Source organism: Balaenoptera acutorostrata, chromosome X, assembly GCF_949987535.1.
Source record: "Balaenoptera acutorostrata chromosome X, mBalAcu1.1, whole genome shotgun sequence".
Taxonomy (NCBI): Eukaryota; Metazoa; Chordata; class Mammalia; order Artiodactyla; family Balaenopteridae; genus Balaenoptera; species Balaenoptera acutorostrata.
In genome coordinates, this window is record NC_080085.1 from 53895740 (window position 1) to 53917859 (window position 22120).

The window sequence follows — 22120 nt, forward strand, 5'->3', positions numbered from 1 at the left end:
TCTTCCTGAGCATGCCCTGCTCACCAGAGGGACAAGGCCCAACTCAACCTACCAGTGGGCAGTAACAAGTCCCTGCCACCAGGAAGCCTGAACAATTCTCTTAGACTCATCCACCAGAAGGCAGACAAAAGAAGCAAGGAGAACTACAGTCTTGCAGCCTGCAGAACGAAAACCACAATCACAGAAATTTGGATAAATGAGATGACACAGGAATATGTCGCAGCTGAAGGAACAAGATAAAACCCCAGAACAACTAAGTGAAGTGGAGATAGGTAATCTATCATTAAAGGAATTCAGAATAATGAGAGTGACAATGATGCAGGATCTTGGAAAAAGAATGGAGAAGATTCAAGAAATGCTTAATGAAAACCTAGAAGAGCTAAAGAACGAACAAACAGAGATGAACAATACAATAAGTGAAATAAGAAGTACACTAGAAGTAATCAATAGCAGAATAACTGAGGCAGAGGAATGGATAAGTGACCTGGAAGACAAAATGCTGGAAATCACTGCCACGTAACAGAATAAAGAAAAAAGACTGAAAAGAAATGAAGACAGTCTCAGAGACCTCTGGGACAATATTAAATGCACCAACATTCATGTTACAGGGGTCCCAGAAAGAGAAGAGAGAGAGAAAGGATCTGAGAAAATACTTAAAGAGGTAATAGCTAAAAACTTCCATAACATGGAAAAGGAAAAAGTCACCCAAGTCCAGGAAGTGCAGAGAATCCCACACCGGATAAACCCAAGAAGGAACACACAGAGACACACAGTAATCAAACTGATAAAAATTAAAGACAAAGAAAAAATATTAAAAGCAACAAAGTAAAAGCAACAAATAACATGCAAGGGAATCCCCATAAGGGTATCAGCTGATTTCTCAGGAGAAACCCTGCAGGCCAGAAGGCAGTGGCATGATATATTTAAAGTGATGAAAGGGAAGAACTTACAACCAAGAATACTCTACCCACCAAGGCTCTTATTCAGATTTGATGGAGAAATCAAAAGCTTTACAGATAAGCAAAAACTAAGAGAATTCAGCACCACCAGACCAGCTTTGCAACAAATGCTAAAGGAAATTCTCTAAGCGGAAAAGAAAAGGCCACAACTAGAAACAGGAAAATTAAGAATGGAAAAGCTCATGAGTAAAGGCAAACATACAGTAAAGGTAGGAAATCATCTGCAAACAAATATGATATCAAAACCAGACACTGTGGGTAGAGGGCAGCACAAATGCAGAATATTGGAAGTGCATTTGAAATTAAAAGACCAGCAATTTAAAATACTCTTGTTTATATACAGTCTGTAATATCAAAACCTAATGGTAACTGCAAACCAAAAATCTACAATAGATACACACATAATAAAGGAAACCAAACACAACAGTAAACTTAGTCATCAATTCACAAGGTAACAAAAGAGGAAGGAAAAAAAAGACCTACAAAAACAAATCCAAAACAATTAACAAACTGGAAATAAGAACATACATATCGATAATTACCTTAAATGTAAACGGGTTAAATGCTTGAAACAAAGGACATAGACTGGCTGAATAGATACAAAAACAAGATCCATATATATGCTGTCTACAAGTGACCACCTTCAGATCTAGGGGAACATTCAGACTGAAAATGATGGATGGAAAAAGTATGCCATGCAAATGGAAATCAAAAGAAAGCTGGAGTAGCAATACTCATATCAAAGAAAATACACTTTAAAATAAACACTGTTACATGAGACAAAGAAGGACACTCCATAATGATCAATAAATAACTCCAAGAAGAAGATATAACAATTGTAAATATATAAGCACCCAACAGAGGAGCAGACGAATATATAAGGCAAAGAGTAACAGCCATAAAAGGAGAAATTGACAGTAACACAATAATAGTGGGGGTACTTTAACTCCCCACTTTCATCAATGGACAGATCATCCAGACAGAAGTTCAATAAGGAAACAAAGGACTAAAATGACACATTAGACAAGATGGACTTAATTGATATTAATAGAGCATTCCATCCAAAAGCAGCAGAATACACATTCTTCTCAAGTGCACATGGAATATTCTCCAGGACTGAACACATGCTGGGCCACAAAGTGAGCCTCATTAAATTTAAGAAAATTGAAATCATATCAAGCACCTTTTCTGACCACAAGGTTATGAGATTAAAACTATACTACAAGAAAAAAAACCTGTCAAAACAACACAAATATGTGGAGTTGAAACAATATCCTACTGAACAATGAATGGATTACTGAAGAAGTTGAAGAGGAAATAAAAAATACTTAGATACAATGAAAACAAAACCATGATGATCCAAAATCTATGGGGCATGGCAAAAGCAGTTTTAAGATGGAAGTTTATAGCAATAATATCTTATCCCATGAAACAAGAAAAATCACAAATAAACAACATAACCTTACACCCAAAACAACTAGAGAAAGAAGAACAACCAAAACCCAAAGTTAGTGGAAGAAAAGAAATCATAAAGATCATAGCAGAAATAAATGAAACAGAAACAAAGAAAACAATGGACAAGATAATTGAAACCAAAAGCCAGTTCCTTGAGAAGATAAAAAAAATTGATAAATTTTTAGCCAGACTCACCCAGGAAAAAAGGGAGAGGGCTCAAATCAATAAAATTAGAAATAAAAAGTAGAATTTACAACTGACACCACAGAAAGACAAAGGATCATAAGAGACTACTACAAGAAACTATATGACAATAAAACGGAAAACCTGGAAGAAATGGACAAGTTATTAAAAAGATACAATCTCTAAAGACTGAACCAGGAAGAAAGAGAAAATATGAACAGACCAATCACAAGTTCTGAAATTGAAACTGTGACTTAAAAACTCACAACAGGGCTTCCCTGGTGGTGCAGTGGTTGAGAGTCTGCCTGCCAATTCAGGAGACACGGGTTCGAGCCCTGGTCTGGGAGGATCCCACATGCCACGGAGCAACTGGGCCCGTGAGCCACAATTACTGAGCCTGCGCATCTGGAGCCTGTGCTCCACAACAAGAGAGGCCACGACAGTGAGAGGCCTGCACACCGCGATGAATAGTGGCCCCCACTTGCCGCAACTAGAGATAGCCCTCGCACAGAAAGGAAGACCCAACACAGCCATAAATAAATTAAATTAAAAAAAAACCTCACAACAAAAAAAAGTCCAGGGCCAGATGCCTTCACAGGCAAATTTTATCAAACATTTAGAGTACAGTTACCACCTATCCTTCTGAAAATATTCCAAAAAATTTCAGAGGAAGGAATAGTCCCAAACTCATTCAATGACTCCACCATCACCCTGATACCAAAACGTGACAAAAATACCACAAAAAAGAAAAGTACAGGAGCTTCAAGATGTCGTAAGAGTAAGACGCGGAGATCACCTTCTTCTCCACAAATACATCAGAAATACATCTACATGTGGAACAACTCCTACAGAACACCTACTGAATGCTGGCAGAAGACCTCAGACCTCCCAAAAGGCAAGAAACTCCCCACGTACCTGGGTAGGGTAAAAGAAAAAACAGAGACAAAGAATAGGGATGGAATCTGCACCAGTGGGAGGAAGCTGTGAAGGAGGAAAGGTTTTCACACACTAGGAAACCCCTTCTCGGGCAGAGACTGCTGGTGGTGGAGGGGGGGAGCTTCGGAGCCACGGAGGAGAGTGCAGCAACAGGGGTGCGGAGGGCAAAGCGGAGAAATTCCCACAAAGAGGATCGGTGCTGACCAGCACTCACCAGCCTGAGAGGCTTCTCTGCACATCCGCTGGGACAGGTGGGGGCTGGAAGCTGAGGCTTGGGCTTTGCTCAGATCCCAGGGAGAGGACTGGGATTGGCTGCATGAACACAGCCTGAAGGGGGCTAGTGCATCACAGCTAGCCGAGAGAGAGTCCAGAAAAAAGTCTGGAGCTGCTGAAGAGAAAAGAGACTTTTTCTTGCCTCTTTGTTTCCTGGTGCGTGAGGAGAGGGGATTAAGAGTGCTGCTTAAAGGAGCTCCAGAGAAGGGCGCGAGCTGTGGCAATCAGCACGGACCCCAGAGATGGGCATGAGACGCTCAGGCTGCAGCTGCAGCCACCAAGAAGCCTGTGTGCAAGCACAGGTCACTATCCACATCTCACCTCCCGGGAGCCTGTGCAGCCCGCCACTGCCAGGATCCCGTGATCCAGGGACAACTTCCCCGGGAGAACGCACGGCATGCCTCAGGCTGGAGCAACGTCCTGCCGGCCTCTGCCGCTGCAGGCTCACCAAACATCCGTACCCCTCCCTCCCCCTGGCCTGAATGAGCCACAGCCCCCGAATCAGCTGCTCCTTTAACCCAGTCATGTCTGAGCGAAGAACAGACACCCTCAGGCGACCTACACGCAGAGGCGGGTCCAAATCCAAAGCTGAACCCTGGGAGCTGTGGGAACAAAGAAGAGAAGGGGAAATTTCTCCCAGCAGCCTCAGGACCAGCGGATTAAAACTTCACAATCAACTTGATGTACCCTGCATCTGTGGAATACCTCAATAGACAACGAATCATTACAAATTGAGGAGGTGGAACTTCGGACCAATGATATATATAATTATTCCGCATTTTCCCTTTGTGTGAGTGTGTATGTGTATGCTTCTGTGTGTGATTTTCTCTGTATAGCTTTGCTTTTGCCATTTGTCATAGGGTTCTCTCTGTCCATTTTTTTTTTTTACTTAAAAAGAATTTTTTTTCTTAATAATATTTTTTTGTTTTTTAATTTAATAACTTTATTTTATTTTATTTTACTTTATTTTATTTTATCTTCTCCTTCTTTCATTCTTTTTTTCTCCCTTTTATTCTGAGGCATGTGAAGGACAGGCTCTTGGGGCTCCAGCAAGGGGTCAGGGCTGTGCCACTGAGGTGGGAGAGACAAGTTCACAACACTGGTCCACAAGAGACCTCCCAGCTCCATGTAATATCAAATGGTGAAAACCTCTCAGAGATCTCCATCTCAACGCCAATACCCAGCTCCACTCAACGACCAGCAAGCTACAGTGCAGGACACCCTATGTCAAACAACAAACAAGACACGAACACAGCCCCATCCATGAGCACAGAGGCTGCCTAAAATCATAATAAGGACACAGACACCCCAAAACACACCACCAGACGTGGACCTGCCCACCAGAAAGACAAGATCCAGCCTCATCCACCAGGACACAGGCACTAGTCCCCTCCACCAGGAAGCCTACACAACCCACTGAACCAACCTTAGCCACTGGGGTGACACCAAAAACAATGGAAACTACGAACCTGCAAACTGCGAAAAGGAGACCCCAAACATAGTAAGTTAAACAAAATGAGAAGACAGAGAAACACACAGAAGATGAAGGAGCAAGGCAAAAACCCACCAAACCTAACAAAGGAAGAGGAAATAGGCAGTCTACCTGAAAAAGAATTCAAAATAATGATATTAAAGATGATCCAAAATCTTGGAAATAGAATGGAGAAAATACAAGAAACGTTTAACAAGGACCTAGGAGAACTAAAAGCAAACAAACAGAGATGAACAACACAATAAATGAAATTAAAAATTCTCTAGAAGGGATCAATAGCAGAATAACTGAGGCAGAAGAAAGGAGAAGTGACCTGGAAGATAAAAGAGTGGAAATAACAACTGCAGAGCAGAATAAAGAAAAAAGAATGAAAAAAATTGAGGACAGTCTCAGAGACTTCTGGGGCAACATTAAACACACCAACATTCGAATTACAAGGGTCCCACAAGAAGAAGAGAAAAAGAAAGGGACTGAGAATATATTTGAAGAGATTATAGTTGAAAACTTCCCTAATATGGGAAAGGAAATAGTTAATCAAGTCCTGGAAGCACAGAGAGTCCCATTCAGGATAAATCCAAGGAGAAACACGCCAAGCAACATGTTAATCAAACTATCAAAAATTAAAAACAAAGAACAAATATTAAAAGCAGCAAGGGAAAAACACCAAGTAACACAGAAGGGTATCCCCATAAGGTTAACATCTGATCTTTCAGCAGAAACTCTGTAAGCCAGAAGGGAGTGGCATGACATAGTTAAAGTGATGAAAGAGAAAAACCTACAACAAGATTACTCTACACAGCAAGGATCTCATTCGGATTTGACAGAGAAACTAAAAGCTTTAGAGACAAGCAAAAGCTAAGAGAATTCAGAACCACCAAACCAGCTTTAAAACAAATGCTAAAGGCACTTCTCTAGGCAGGAAACACAAGAGAAGGAAAAGACCTACAATAATAAATCCAAAACAATTAAGAAAATGGTAATAGGAACATACATATCAACAATTATCTTAAATTTAAATGCTCCAACCAAAAGACATAGACTGCCGGAATGGATACAAAAACAAGACCCATACATATGCTGTATACAAGAGACCCACTTCGGACCTAGGGACACATAGACTGAAAGTGAGGGGATGGAAAAAGATATTCCATGCAAATGGAAATTAAAAGAAAGCTGGAGTATCAATTCCCATATCAGACAAAATAGACTTTAAAACAAAGACTATTACAAGAGACAAAGAAGGACACTACATAATGATCAAGGGATCAACCAAGAAGCAGATATAACAACTGAAAATATTTATGCACCCAACATAGGAGCACCGCAATACAGAAGGCAAATACTAACAGCCATAAAAGGGGAAATAAACAGTAACACAATCATAGTAGGGGACATTAGCACCCCACTTTCACCAATGGACAGATCATCCAAAATGAAAATAAATAAGGAAACACAAGCATTAAATGATACATTAAATAAGATGGACTGAATTGATATCTATATGATATTCCATCCAAAAACAACAGAATACAGTTTCTTCTCAAGTGCTCATGGAACATTCTCCAGAATAGATCATATCTTGGGTCACAAATCAAGCCTTGGTAAATTTAAGAAAATTGAAATCATAACATGTATCTTTTCCAACCACAACGCTATGAGACTAGATATCAATTACAGGAAAAAAACCTGTAAGAAATACAAACACATGGAGGCTAAACAACACACTACTTAATAACCAAGAAATCACTAAGGAAATCAAAACTTACCTAGAAACAAATGACAATGAAAACACAACAACCCAAAACCTATGGGATGCAGCAAAAGCAGTTCTAAGAGGGAATTTTATAGCTATACAAGCTTACCTTAAAAAACAAGAAACATCTCAAATAAACAACCTAACCTTACACCTAAAGCAATTAGAAAAAAAGAACAAAAAACCGTCAAAGTTAGCAGAAGGAAAGAAATCATAAAGATCAGATCAGAAATAAATGAAAAAGAAATGAAGGAAACGACAGCAAAGATCAATAAAACTAAAAGCTGGTTCTTTGAGAAGATAAACAATATTGATAAACCATTAGCCAGGCTTATCAAGCAAAAAAGGGAGAAGACTCAAAACAGTAGAAATAGAAATGAAAAAGGATAATAACAACTGACACTGCAGAAATACAAAGATCATGAGAAATTACTACAAGCAACTGTATGGTAATAAAACGGACAAACTGGAAGAAATGGACAAATTCTTAGAAATGCACAATGTTTCGAGACTGAACCAGGAAGAAATAGGAAATATGAACAGACCAATCACAAGCACTGAAATTGAGACTGTGGTTAACAATCTTCCAACAAACAAAAGCCCAGGACCAGATGGCTTCACAGGCGAATTCTATCAAACATTTAGAGAAGAGCTAACAACTATCATTCTCAAACTCTTCCAAAATATAGCAGAGGGAGGAACACTCCCAAACTCATTCTATGAGGCCACCATCACCCTGATAGCAGATCCACACAAAGATGTCACAAAGAAAGAAAACTACAGGCCAATATCACTGATGAACATAGATGCAAAAATCCTCAACAAAATACTGGCAAACCGAATTACAACAACACATTAAAAGGATCATACAACATGATCAAGTGAGGTCTATCCCAGGAATGCAAAGATTTTCCAAAATACACATATCATTCAATGTGATACACCATATTAACAAATTGAAGGAGAAAAACCATATGATCATCTCAGTAGATGCAGAAAAAGCGTTTGACAAAATTCAAAGCCCATTTATGATAAAAAACCTTCCAGAAAATTGGCATAGAGGGAACCTACCTCAACATAATAAAGTCCATATTTGACAAACCCACAGCCAACATCATTCTTATTGGTGAAAAACTGAAACCATTTCCTCTAAGATCGGGAACAAGACAAAGTTGCCCACTCTAACCACAATTATGCAACATAGTTTTCGAAGTCTTAGCCACAGAAATCAGAGAAGAAGAAGAAATAAAAGGAATCCAAATCCGAAAAGAAGAAGTAAAGCTGTCACTCTTTGCAGATGACATGGTACTATACATAGAGAATCCTAAAGATGCTACCAGAAAACTACTAGAGCTAATCAATGAATTTGGTAAAGTAGCAGGATACAAAATTAATGCACAGAAATCTCTGGTATTCCTATACCCTAATGATGAAAAATCTGAAAGTGAAATTAAGAAAACACTCCCATTTACCATTGCAGCCAAAAGAATAAAATATCTAGGAATAAACCTACCTAAGTAGACAAAAGAACTGTATGCAGAAAATTATAAGACACTGATGAAAGAAATTAAAGATGATGCAAATAGATGAAGAGATATACCATGTTCTTGGATTGGAAGAATCAACATTGTGAAAATGACTCTACTACCCAAAGCAATCTACAGATTCAATGCAATCCCTATCAAACTACCACTGGCAATTCTCACAGACATAGAACAAAAAATTTCACAATTTGTATGAAAACACAAAACACCCCGAATAGCCAAAGCAATCTTGAGAACGAAAAATGGAGCTGGAGGAATCAGGCTCCCTGACTTCAGACTATACTACAAAGCTACAGTAACCAAGACAGTATGGTACTGGCACAAAAACAGAAATAGAGATCAATGGAACAGGATAGAAAGTCCAGAGATAAACCCATGCACATATGGTCATCTTACCTTTGATAAACGAGGCAAGAATATACAGTGGAGAAAAGACAGCCTCTTCAATAAGTGGTGCTGGGAAAACTAGACAGCTACATGTAAAAGAATGAAATTAGAACACTCCCTAACACCATACACAAAAATAAACTCAAAATGGATTAAAGACCTAAATGTAAAGCCAGACACCATCAAACTCTTAGAGGAAAACATTGGAAGAACACTCTAGGACATAAATCACAGCAAGATCTTTTTGACCCACCTCCTAGAGAAATGGAAATAAAAACACAAAGAAACAAAGGGGACCTAATGAAACTTAAAAGCTTTTGCACAGAAAATATAACCATAAACAAGATGAAAAGGCAACCCTTAGAATTGGAGAAAATATTTGCAAATGAAGCAACTGACAAAGATTAATTTCCAAAACATTCAAGCAACTCATGCAGCTCAATCTCAAAAAAACAAACAACCCAACCCAAAAATGGGCAGAAGACCTAAATAGACATTTCTCCAAAGAATATATACAGATTGCCAACAAACACATGAAAGAATGCTCAACATCATTAATCATTAGAGAAATGCAAATCAAAACTATAATGAGATATCATCTCACACCGGTCAGAATGCCCATCATCAAAAAATCCAGAAACAATAAATGCTGGAGAGGGTGTGGATAAAAGAGTACCCTCTTGCACTGTTGGTGGGAATGTAAATTGATACAGCCACTATGGACAACAGTATGGAGGTTCCTTAAAAAACTACAAATAGTACTAACATACAACCCAGCAATCCCACTACTGGGCATATACCCTGAGAAACCATAATTCAAAAAGAGTCATGTACCAAAATGTTCATTGCAGTCTATTTACAATAGCCAGGACATGGAAGCAACCTAACTGTCCATCAACAGATGAATGGATAAAGAAGATGTGGCAAATATATACAATGGAATATTACTCAGCCATAAAAAGGAACGAAACTAAGTTATTTGAAGTGAGGTGGACGGACCTAGAGACTGTCATACAGAGTGAAGTAAGTCAGAAAGAGAAAAACAAATACCGTATGCTAACACATATATATGGCATCTAAAAAAAAAAAAGAAATGGTCAGAATAATCTAAGGGCAAGACAGGAATAAAGATGCAGTCCTACTAGAGAATGGACTTCAGAAGATATGGGGAGGGGGAAGATTAAGCTGGGTCAAAGTGAGAGAGTGGCATGGACATATATACACTACCAAATGTAAAATAGATAACTACTGGTAAGCAGCCTTAGAGCACAGGGAGATCAGCTTGGTGCTTTGTGACCACCTAGAGGGGTGGGATAGGGAGGATGGGAGGGAGAGAGATGCAAGAGGGAAGAGGTATGTGGACATATGTATATATATAACTGATTCACTTTGTTATAGAGCAGAAACTGACACACCATTGTAAAGCAATTATACTCTAATAAATATGTTAAAAACGTGAAGAAAAGAAACGAAAAGTACAGGGCAATATCAGTGATGAACACTGACACAAAAATCCTCAACAAAATACTAGCAAACAAAATCCAAAAACACATTAAAAAAATCATACACAATGATCAAGTAGGATTTACCCAGGGATGCAAGGATTCTTTAATACATGCAAATCAATCAATGTGATACAGCATATTAACAAATTAAGGAATAAAACCCATAGGATCAACTCAACAGACACAGAAAAAGCTTTTGACGAAATTCAACCCCCATTTATGATAAAAATTTTCCAGAATGTGGGCATAGAGGGAACCTACTTCAACATAATAAAGGCCATATATGAGAAACCCACAGCAAACATCATTCTCAATAGTGAAAAACTGAAAGCATTTCCTCTAAATCAGGAACAAGACAAGGATGTCCACTCTCACCAATTTTATTCAAAATAGTTTTGGAAATCTTAGTCACAGCAATCAAAGAAGAAAAAGAAATAAAAGGAATCCAAATCAGAAAAGAAGTAAAACTGTCACTGTTTGCATATGACATGATACTATACATAGAGAATCCTAAGGATGCTACCAGAAAATTACTAGAGCTAATCAATGAATTTGGTAAAATAGCAGGATACAAAATTAATTCCCAGAAATCTGTTGCATTCCTATACACTAACAACAAAAGATCAGAAAGAGAAATTAAGGGAACAGTCCCATTTACCATCGCATCCAAAAGAAAAAAATACCTAGGAATAAACCTACCTAAGGAAGTAGGAGAACTGCACTAAGAAAACTATAAGACACTGATGAAAGAAATAGAAGATGACAGAAAGAGATGAAAAGATATGCCATATTCTTGGATTGGAAGAATCAATATTGTCAAAATGACTATACTACCCAAAGCAATATACAGATACAATGCAATTCCTCTCAAATTCCCACTGGTATTTTTCACAGAACTAGAACAAAAAAATCTTAAAATTTGTATGGAGACACAAAAAGACCCCAATAGCCAAAGCAATCTTGAGAAAGAAAAGCAGAGTTGGAGGATCAGGCTCCCTCACTTCATACTATGCTACAAAGCTAAAGTCATCAAAACAGTATGGTACTGACAGAAAAACAGAAATATAGATCAATGGAACAGGATAGAAAGCCCAGAAATAAATCCACACACCTATGGTCAGTTAATCTATAACAAAGGAGCCAAGACTATTAAATGGAGGAAAGACAATCTCTTCAATAAATTGTGCTAGAAAAACTGGACAACTACATGTAAAAAAAAGTGAAATTAGAACATTCTGTACCACCATACACAAAAATAAACTCAAGATGGATTAAAGACCTAAATGTAGGACCACGTACTATAAAATTCTTAGAGGAACACTCAGGAAGAACACACTTTGACATAAATTGTAGCAATATCTTTTTTGAGCCATCTCCTAGACTAATGAAGATAAAAACAAAAATAAACAAACAGGACCTAATTAAACTTTGCTGTGCAAAGATTTTGCACAGCAAAGGAAACCATAAATAAAAGGAAAAGGCAACCCACAGAATGGGAGAAATATTTTCAGAAGATGCGACCAACAAGGGATTATTCTCCAAAATTTGTAAACAGCTCACGTGGCTCAATATCAAAGAAACAACCCGATCAAACAGTGGGCAGAAGAGCTAAATAGACATTTTTGCAAATAAGACATACAGATGGTCATGAGGCACCTGAAAAAATGCTCAATATCTCTAATTATTAAGGAAATGCACATCAAAACTACAATAAGGTATCACCTCACACCAGTCAGACTATCTACAAACAATAAATGTTGGAGAGGGTGTGGAGAAATGGAACCATCCAACACTGTTGGTGGAATGCAAATTGGTACAGCCACTATGGGAACAGTATGGAGGTTCCTTAAGAAACTAAAAATAGAGCTAACATATGATCCAGCAATCCAACTCACGGGCATTTGTATGGAGAAAACCACGGTTCACCCCAATGTCCATTGCAGTGCTGTTTACAACAGCCAAAACACGGAATCAACCTAAATGTCCATCGACAGAAAAATGCATAATAAGATGTGGTACATATATACAATGGAATGTTACTCAGCCATTTAAAAGAATGAGGAAGAGCTTCAAGATGGTGAAGGAGAAAGACATGGAGATCACCTTCCCCCACAAATACATCAAAAATACCTCTATATGTGGAACAACTCCTACAGAAAACCTACTGAACGCTGGCAGAAGACCTCAGACACCACAAAAGGCAAGAAACTCCCCACGTATTTGGGTAGAGCAAAAGAAAAAGAAAAACAGAGACAGAAGAGTAGGGACGGGACCTGCACCTCTGGGAGGGAGCTGTGAAGGAGGAAACGTTGCCACAAACTAGGAAGCCCCTTCACTGGTGGAGACAGGGGTTGGGCAGGAGGGAAGCTTCAGAGCCAAGGACGAGAGCACAGCAACAAGGGTGCACAGGGCAAAGTGGAGATTCACACACAGAAGATCAGTGCTGACCAGCACTCACCAGCCTGAGAGGCTTGTCTGCTCACCTGCTGGGGAAGGTGGGTGCTGGGAGCTGAGGTTCAGGCTTTGGAGTTCAGACACCAGGGAGAGGACTGGGGTTGGCTGTGTGAACATAGCCTGAAGGGGGCTAGTGCACCACAGCTAACTGAGAGGGAGTCCAGGAAAAAGTCTGGAACTGCCTAAGAGGCAACAGACTATTGTTTCAGGGTACACAAGGAAAGGGGATTCAGAACCCCGCCTAAACGAGATTCAGAGACAGGCGCAAGCCACGGCTATCAAAGCAGACACCAGAGATGGGCATGAAACGCTAAGGCTGCTGCTGCAGCCACCAAGAACCCTGTGTGCAAGCACAGGTCACTATCCACACCACCCCTCCCAGGGGTCTGTGCAGCCTGCCACTGCCAGTGTCCTGTGATCCAGGGACAACTTCCTTGGGAGAACACACAGTGTGCCTCAGGCTGTTGCAACATCATGCCAGCCTCTGCCACTGCAGGTTCGCCACAGATTCTGTACCCATCCCTCCCCCCAGCCTGAGTGAGTCAGAGCTCCCTAATCAGGTGGTGCATTAACGCCTTTCTGTCTGGGTGAAGAACAGACACCAGAGGGCGACCTGTATGCAGACGTGGGGCTAAATCCAAAGCTGAACCCCAGGAACTGTGTGAACAAAGAAGAGAAAGGGAAATTTCTGCATGCAACCTCAGGAGTAGTGGATTAAATCTCCTTAATCAACTTGATGTACCCTGCATCTGTGGAATACCTGAATAGACAACAAATCATCCCCAAATTGAGGCAGTGCACTTTGGGAGAAACTGTAGACTTGAGGTTGGCTATATGCGACTGACTATTTTTTGATTTTTATGTTTATCTTAGTATAGATTTTACCACTTGTTATCACCGGTGGATTGGTTTATTGGTTTGGTTGCTCTCTTCCTTTTTTTATTACTTTTAAATTTTTTCATTTTAATAATATTTTTTACTTTAATAAAGTTATTTTTATTTTATTCTATTTTACTTTGTTTATTTTTTCATTCTTTCTTTTTCTTTTCTTCATTAGCTTCTGAGCCATGTGGCTGACAGAAACTTGTTGCTCAGATGGGGTGTCAGGCCTGAGACTCTGAGTGGGAGAGCCAAGTTCAGAATACTGGACCACAAGAGACCTCCCAGCCCCATGTAATACCAATCTGCAAGGGCTCTCCCACAGATCTCCATCTCACACTAAGACCCAGCACCACTCAACGACCAGCAAGTTACAGTACTGGACACCCTATGCCAAACAACTAGGAAGACAGGAACACAACCCCACCCATTAGCAGGGAGGCTGCCTAAAATCATAAGAAGTTCACAGACATCCCAAAACACACCACTGGACACGGTCCTGCCCATCAGAACGACAAGATCCAGCTTCAAACACCAGAACACAGGCACCAGTCGCCTCCATCAAAAACAACAGGAACTACAAATCTGCACCCTGCAAAAAGGAGACCTCAAACAGTAAGATAAGCAAAATGATAAGACAGAGAAATATGCAGCAGATGAAATAGCAAAGTAAAAACCACCAGACCAAAAAATTAACAGGAAATAAGCAGTCTACCTGAAAAAGAATTCAGAGTAATGATAGTAAAGATGATCCAAAATCTTGGAAATAGAATGGAGAAAATACAAGAAACATTTAACAAGGAACTAAAAGAACTAAAGAACAAACAAACAGAGATGAACAACACAATAAATGAAATTAAAACTTCTCTAGAAGGGATCAATAGCAGAATAACTGAGGCAGAAGAACGGATAAGTGACCTAGAATATAAAAGAGTGGAAATAACTACTGCAGAGCAGAATAAAGAAAAAAGAATGAAAAGAATTGAGGACAGTCTCAGAGACTTCTGGGACAATACTAAATGCACCAACATTCGAATTATACGGGTCCAAGAAGAAGAAGAGAAAAAGAAAGGGACTGAGAAAATATTTGAATAGATTACAGTTGAAAATTTCCCTAATATGGGAAAGGAAATAGTCAATCAAGTTCAGGAATCACAGAGAATCCCAAAGAGGATAAATCCAAGGAGAAACATTCCAAGACACATATAAATCAAACTATCAAAAATTAAAAACAAAGAAAATATATGAAAATCAGCAAGGGAAAAGTAACAAATAACAGACAAGTAAATCCCCTAAGGTTAACAGCTGATCTTTCAGCAGAAACTGTGCAAGCCAGAAGGATGTGGCAGGACATATTCAAAGTAATCAAAGGGAAAAAACCATAACCAAGATTACACTGCCCAGCAAGGATATCATTCAGATTTGATGGAGAAGTTAAAAACTTGACCAAAAAGCAAAGGCTAAGAGAATTCAACACCACCAAATGAGCTTTACAACAAATGCTAAAGGAACTACTCCAGGCAGCAAAAAACACAACAGAAGAAAAGACATAAAATAACAAACCCAAAACAATTAAGAAAATGGTAATAGGAACATACGTATTGATAACTAACTTATATGTAAATGGATTAAATGCTCCAACCAAAAGACATAGACTGGCTGAATGGATACGAAAACAAGACCCTTACATATGCTGTCTACAGGAGACCCACTTTCAGACCTAGGGACACATACAGACTGAAAGTGAAGGCATGGAAAAAGATATTCCATGCAAATGGAAATCAAAAGAAAGCTGGAGTAGCAATTCTCTTATCAGACAAAATAGACTTAAAAATAAAGACTACTACATGAGACACTACATAATGATCAAGGGATCAATCCAAGAAGAAGATATAACAAGTGTAAATATTTATGCAACCAACATAGGAGTACCTCAATACATAAGGCAAATACTAACAGCCATAAAAGGGGAAATCAACAGTAACACAATCATAGTAGGGGACTTTAACACCCCACTTTCACCAATGGAGAGATCATCCAAAATGAAAGTAAATAAGAAAACACAAACTTTAAATGATACATTAACCAAGATGGATTTAATTGATATTTATAGGACATTCCATCCAAAAACAACAGAATACACATTTTTCTCAAGTGCTCATGGAACATTCTGCAGGATAGATCATATCTTGGGTCACAAATGAAGCCTTGGTAAATTTAAGAAAATTGAAATTGTATCAAGTATCTTTTCCAACCACAACATTATGAGACTAGATATCAATTATAGGGAAAAAATCTGTAAAAAAAATAAAAACACATGAAGGCTAAACAGTACACTACTAAATAAAGAAGAGATCATTGAAGACACCAAAGAGGAAATCAAACAATATTAGAAACAAATGACAGTGAAAACACGATGACCAAAATCCTATGGGATGCAGCAAAAGCAGTTTTAAGACGGAATTTCATAGCAATACAATCCTACCTCAAGAATAAAGAAACATCTCAAATGAACAACCTAAACTTACACCTAAAGCAATTAGTGAATAAAGAACAAAAAAAACCTAAAATTAGCAGAAGGAAAGAAATCACAAAAGTCAGATCAGAAATAAATGGAAAAGAAATGAAGGAAACGATACCAAAGATCAAAACAACTAAAAGTTGGTTCTTTGGGAAGATAAACAGAACTTATAAACCATTAGCCAGATTCATCAAGAAAAAAAGGGAGAAGGCTCAAATCAATAGAATTAGAAATGAAAAAGGAGAAGTAACAACTGACACTGCAGGAATGCAAAGGATCATGAGAGAATACTACAAGCAACTATATGCTAATAAACGGACAACCTGGAAGAAATGGACAAATTCTTAGAAAAGCACAACCTTCTGAGATTGAACCAGGAAGAAATAGAAAATAGAAACAGACCAATAACAAGCACTGAAATTGAAACTGTGGTTAACAATCTTCCAACAAACAAAAGCCCAGGAACAGATGGCTTCACAGGCGAATTCTATCAAACATTTAGAGAAGAGCTAATACCTAACCTTCTCAAACTCTTCCAAAATATAGCAGAGGGAGGAACACTCCCAAAACTCATTCTATAAGGCCACCATCACCCTGATAGCAGAACCAGACAAGGATGTCACAAAGAAAGAAAACTACAGGCCAATATCACTGTTGAAGAGACATGCAATAATCCTCAAAAAATACTGGTAAACAGAATCCAGCAGCACATTAAAAGGATCATACACCATGGTCAAGTGGGGTTTATCCCAGGAATGCAAAGATTTTCAATATACGCAAATCATTCAATGTGATACACCATATTAACAAATAAAGGATAAAAACCATGTGATTATTTCAAAGATGTAGAAAAAGCTTTCAACAAAATTCAAAACCGTTTATGATAAAAACCCTCCAGAAAGTAGGCATAGAGGGAACTTACCTCAACATAATAAAGGCCATATATGACAAACCCACAGCCAACATTGTTCTCAATGGTGAAACACTGAAATCATTTCCTCTAAGATCAGGAACAAGACAAGGTTGCCCACTCTCACCACTATTTTTCAACATAGTATTCGAAGTTTTACCCACAACAATCAGAGAATAAAAAGAAATAAAAGGAATCCAAATTGGAAAAGAAGAAGTAAATCTGTCACTCTTTGCAGATGACATGATACTATACTTATAGAATCTTAAAGATGTTACCAGAAAACTGACACAGCTAAACAATGAATTTGGTAAAGTAGCAGGATACAACATTAATGCACAGAAATCTCTTGCATTCCTATACACTAATGATGAAAAATCTGAAAAAGAAATTACGGAAACACTCCCATTTACCAGTGCAACAAAAAGAATAATATATCTAAGAATAAACCTACCTAGGGAGACAAAAGAACTGTATGCAGAAAACTATAAGACACTGATGAAAGAAAATAAAGATGATACAAACAGATGGAGAGATATACCCTGTTCGTGGATTGGAAGAATCAATATTGTGAAAATGACTATACTACTGAAAGCAATGTACAGATTCAATGCAATCCCTATCAAACTACCAAAGGCATTTCTCACAGAACAAGAACAAAGAAATTCACAATTTGTATGGAAACTCAAAAGACCCTGAATAGCCAAAGCAGTCTTGAAGGAAAAAAAGAGAGCTGGAGGAATCAGGCTCCCTGACTTCAGACAATACTACAAAGCTACAGTCCTCAAAACAGTATGGTACTGGCAGAAAAACAGAAATATAGATCAATGGAACAGGATAGAAAGCCCAGAGATAAATCCATGCACATATGGTCACCTTCTCTTTGATAAAGGAGGCAAGAATATACAATGGAGAAAACACAGCCTCTACAATAAGTGGTGCTGTGAAAACTGGACAGTTACATGTAAAAGAATGAAATTAGAACACTCCCTAACACCATACATAAAAATAAACTCAAAATGGATTAAAGACCTAAATGAAATGCCAGACACTATAAAACTCTTAGATGAAAACATAGGCAGAAAACTCTATGACATAAATTACACCAAGGTCATTTTTGACCCACCTCCTAGAGAAATGGATATAAAAACAAAAATAAACAAATGCGACCTAATGAAACTTAAAAGCTTTTGCACAACAAAGGAAACCATAAACAAGATGAAAAGACAACCCTCTGAATGGGAGAAAATATTTGCCAATGAAGCAACTGACAAAGGATTAATCTCCAAATCATACAAGCAACTCATGCAGCTCAATATAAAAAAAACAAACAACCTAATCCAAAAATGGGCAGAAGACCTAAATAGACATTTCTCCAAAGAAGATATACAGATTGCCAACAAACACATGAAAGGATGCTCTACATCACTAATCATTAGAGAAATGCAAATCAAAACTACAATGAGGTACCTCTTCACAACAGTCAGAATGGCCATCATCAAAAAATCTACAAACAATAAATGCTGGAGGAGGTATGGAGAAAAGAGACCCTCTTGCACTGTTGGTGGGAATGTAAATTGATACAGCCAATATGGAGAACACTATGGAGGTTCCTTAAAAAACTAAAACTAGGACTACCATATGACCCACCAATCCCACTTCTGGGACTATACCCTGAGAAAACCATACTTCAAAATGAGTCATGTACCACAATGTCCTTGCAGCACTACTTACAATAGCCAGGACATGGAAGCAACCTAAGTGTCCATCAGCAGATGAATGGATAAAGAAAATGTGGCACATATATACAACAGAATGTTACTCGGCCATAAAAAGAAACTAAATTGAGTTATTTGTAGTGAGGTGGATGACCCTAGAGTCTGTCATACAGAGTGAAATAAGTCAGAAAGAGAAAAACAAATACCGTATGCTAACACATATATATAGAGAGAGAGTCTAAAAAAAAAAGTTTCTGAAGAACCTAGGGCAGGACAGAAATAAAGATGCAGATGTATAGAATGGACTTGAGGACACGGGGATGGGGAAGGGTAAGCTGGGATGAAATGAGAGAGTGGCAATGACATATATACACTACCAGATGTAAAATAGATAGCTAGTAGGAAGCAGCCGCATAGCACAGGATGATCAGCTCGGTGCTTTGTGACCACCTAGAGGGGTGGGATAGGGAGGGTAGGAGGGAGGCACAAGAGGGAGGGGATATGGCGATATATGTATACGTATACCTGATTTACCTTGTTATACAACAAAACTAACCATTGTAAAGCAATTATACTCCAATAAAGATGTTAAAAAAGAAAATAAAAGAAACGAATGAAATAATGCAATTTGTAGCAACATGTATGGACCTGGAAATTATACTAAGCCAAGTAAGTCACACAGAGAAAAACAAACGTCAGATGATATCACTTATATGCAGAATTTAAAAAATTGATACATATGAACTGATTTATGAAAGAGAAACAGACTCACAGACTTAGAGAACGAACTTATTGTTACTGGGGGGAAATCATTGGGGAGGGATAGATTGTGAGTGTGGGATTGACATGTACACCCTGCTATATTTGCAATAGATAACCAACAAGGATCTACGGTAGAGCACAGGGATTGCTGCTCAGTATTGTGTAATAACCTAAAGGTGAAAATAATTTTTTAAAAGAATATATACATGGGGAGCTTCAAGATGGCAGAAGAGTAAAAAGTGGAGATCATCTTTCACCCCACAAATACATCAGAAATACATTTACATGTGGAACAACTCTTACAGAACACCTACTGAACGCTGGCAGAAGAACTCAGACCTCCCAAAAGGCAACAAACGCCCCACGTACCTGGGTAGGGTAAAAGAAAAAAGAAAAAACAGAGACAAAGAATAGGGACGGGACCTACACCAGTGGGAGGGAGCTGTGAAGGAGGAAAGGTTTCCACACACTAGGAAGGCCATTCACAGGCAGAGACTGCTAGTGGCGGGTGGGGGGAGCTTCGGAGCCACGGAGGAGAATGCAGTAACAGGGGTGCAGAGGGCAAAGTGGAGAGATTCCTGCACAGAGGATCAGTGCAGACCAGCACTCACCAGCCCAAGAAGCTTCTCTGCTCACCCGCTGGGGCGGGTGGGGGCTGGGAGCTGAGGCTCGGGCTTCTGCCGGATCCCAGGGAGACGACTGGGGATGGCTGAGTGAACACAGCCTGAAAGGTCTACTGTGCCACAGCTAGCCGGGAGGGAGTCTGGGAAAAAGTCTGGAGCTGCCGAAGAGAAAAGAGACTTTTTCTTGCCTCTTTGTTTCCTGGTGCATGAGAAGAGGGGATTAAGAATGCTGCTTAAAGGAGCTCCAGAGAAGGGTGCAAGCCATGGCTATCAGCACGGACCCCAGAGACGGACATGAGACACTAAGGCTGCTGCTGCCGCCATCAAGAAGCCTGTGTGTAAGCACACGTCACTATCCACACCTCCCCTCCCGGTAGCCTGTGCAGCCCACCACTGCCAGGGTCCTATGATCCAGGGACAACTTCCCCATGAGAATGCATGGCATGCCTCAGGCTGGTGCAATGTCACGCGGGACTCTGCCACCACAGGTCGTCCCTTATGCATACCCCTCGCTTCCCCTGGTCTGAGTGAGCCAAAGCCCCTTAATCAGCTACTCCTTTAACCGCGCCCTGTCTGAGCAAAGAACAGACGACCTCAGGCGACCTACACGCAGAGGCGGGTCCAAATCCAAAGCTGAATCCTGGGAGCTGTGCGAACAAAGAAGAGAAAGGGAAGTTTCTCTCAGGAGTCTCAGAAGCAGCAGATTAAATCTCCACAATCAACTTGAGGTACCCTGCATCTGTGGAATACCTCAATAGACAATGAATCATCCCTAAATTGAGTAGGTGGACTTTGGGAGCAATGATGTATATATATATTTCCCTTTTTCACTGTTTGTGAGTGTGTATGTGTATGCTTCTGTGTCTGATTTTGTCTGTATAGCTTTGCTTTTACCATTTGTCCTAGGGATCTGCCTGTCCGTTTTTTTTTTTAATTAAAATTTTTTTTTCCTAATAATTATTTTTTATTTTAATAACTTTATTTTATTTTATTTAACTTTATTTATTTTACTTTATCTTCTTTCTTTCTTTTCTCCCTTTTATTCTGAGCTGTGTGGAGGACAGGCTCATGGTGCTCCAGCCAGGCGTCAGTGCTGGGCCACTGAGGTGTGAGAGACAAGTTCAGGACACTGGTCCACAAGACACCTCCCAGCTCCACGTAATAAGAAATGGCAAAAATCTCCCAGAGATCTCCATCTCAACACCAAGACCCAGCTAAACTCAACAACCAGCAAGCTAGAGTGCAGGACACCCTATGCCAAACAACTAGCAAGACAGGAACACAACCCCATCCATTAGCACAGAGGCTGCCTAAAATCATAATAAGGACACAGACATCCCAAAACACACCACCAGACAAGGACCTGCCCACCAGAAAGACAAGATCCAGCCTCATCCACCAGAACACAGGCACTAGACCCCTCCACCAGGAAGCCTACACAACCCACTGAACCAACCTTACCACTGGGAACAGACACCAAAAACAAGGGAAACTACGAAGCTGCAGCCTGCGAAAAGGAGATCCCAAACACAGTAAGTTAAGCAAAATGAGAAGACAGAGAAACACAGAAGATGAAGGAGCAAGGCAAAAACCCACCAGACCTAACAAATGAAGAGGAAATAGGCAGTCTACCTGAAAAAGAATTCAGAATAATGATAGTAAAGATGATCCAAAATCTTGGAAATAGAATGGAGAAAATACAAGAAACATTTAACAAGGAACTAAAAGAACTAAAGAACAAACAAACAGAGATGAACAACACAATA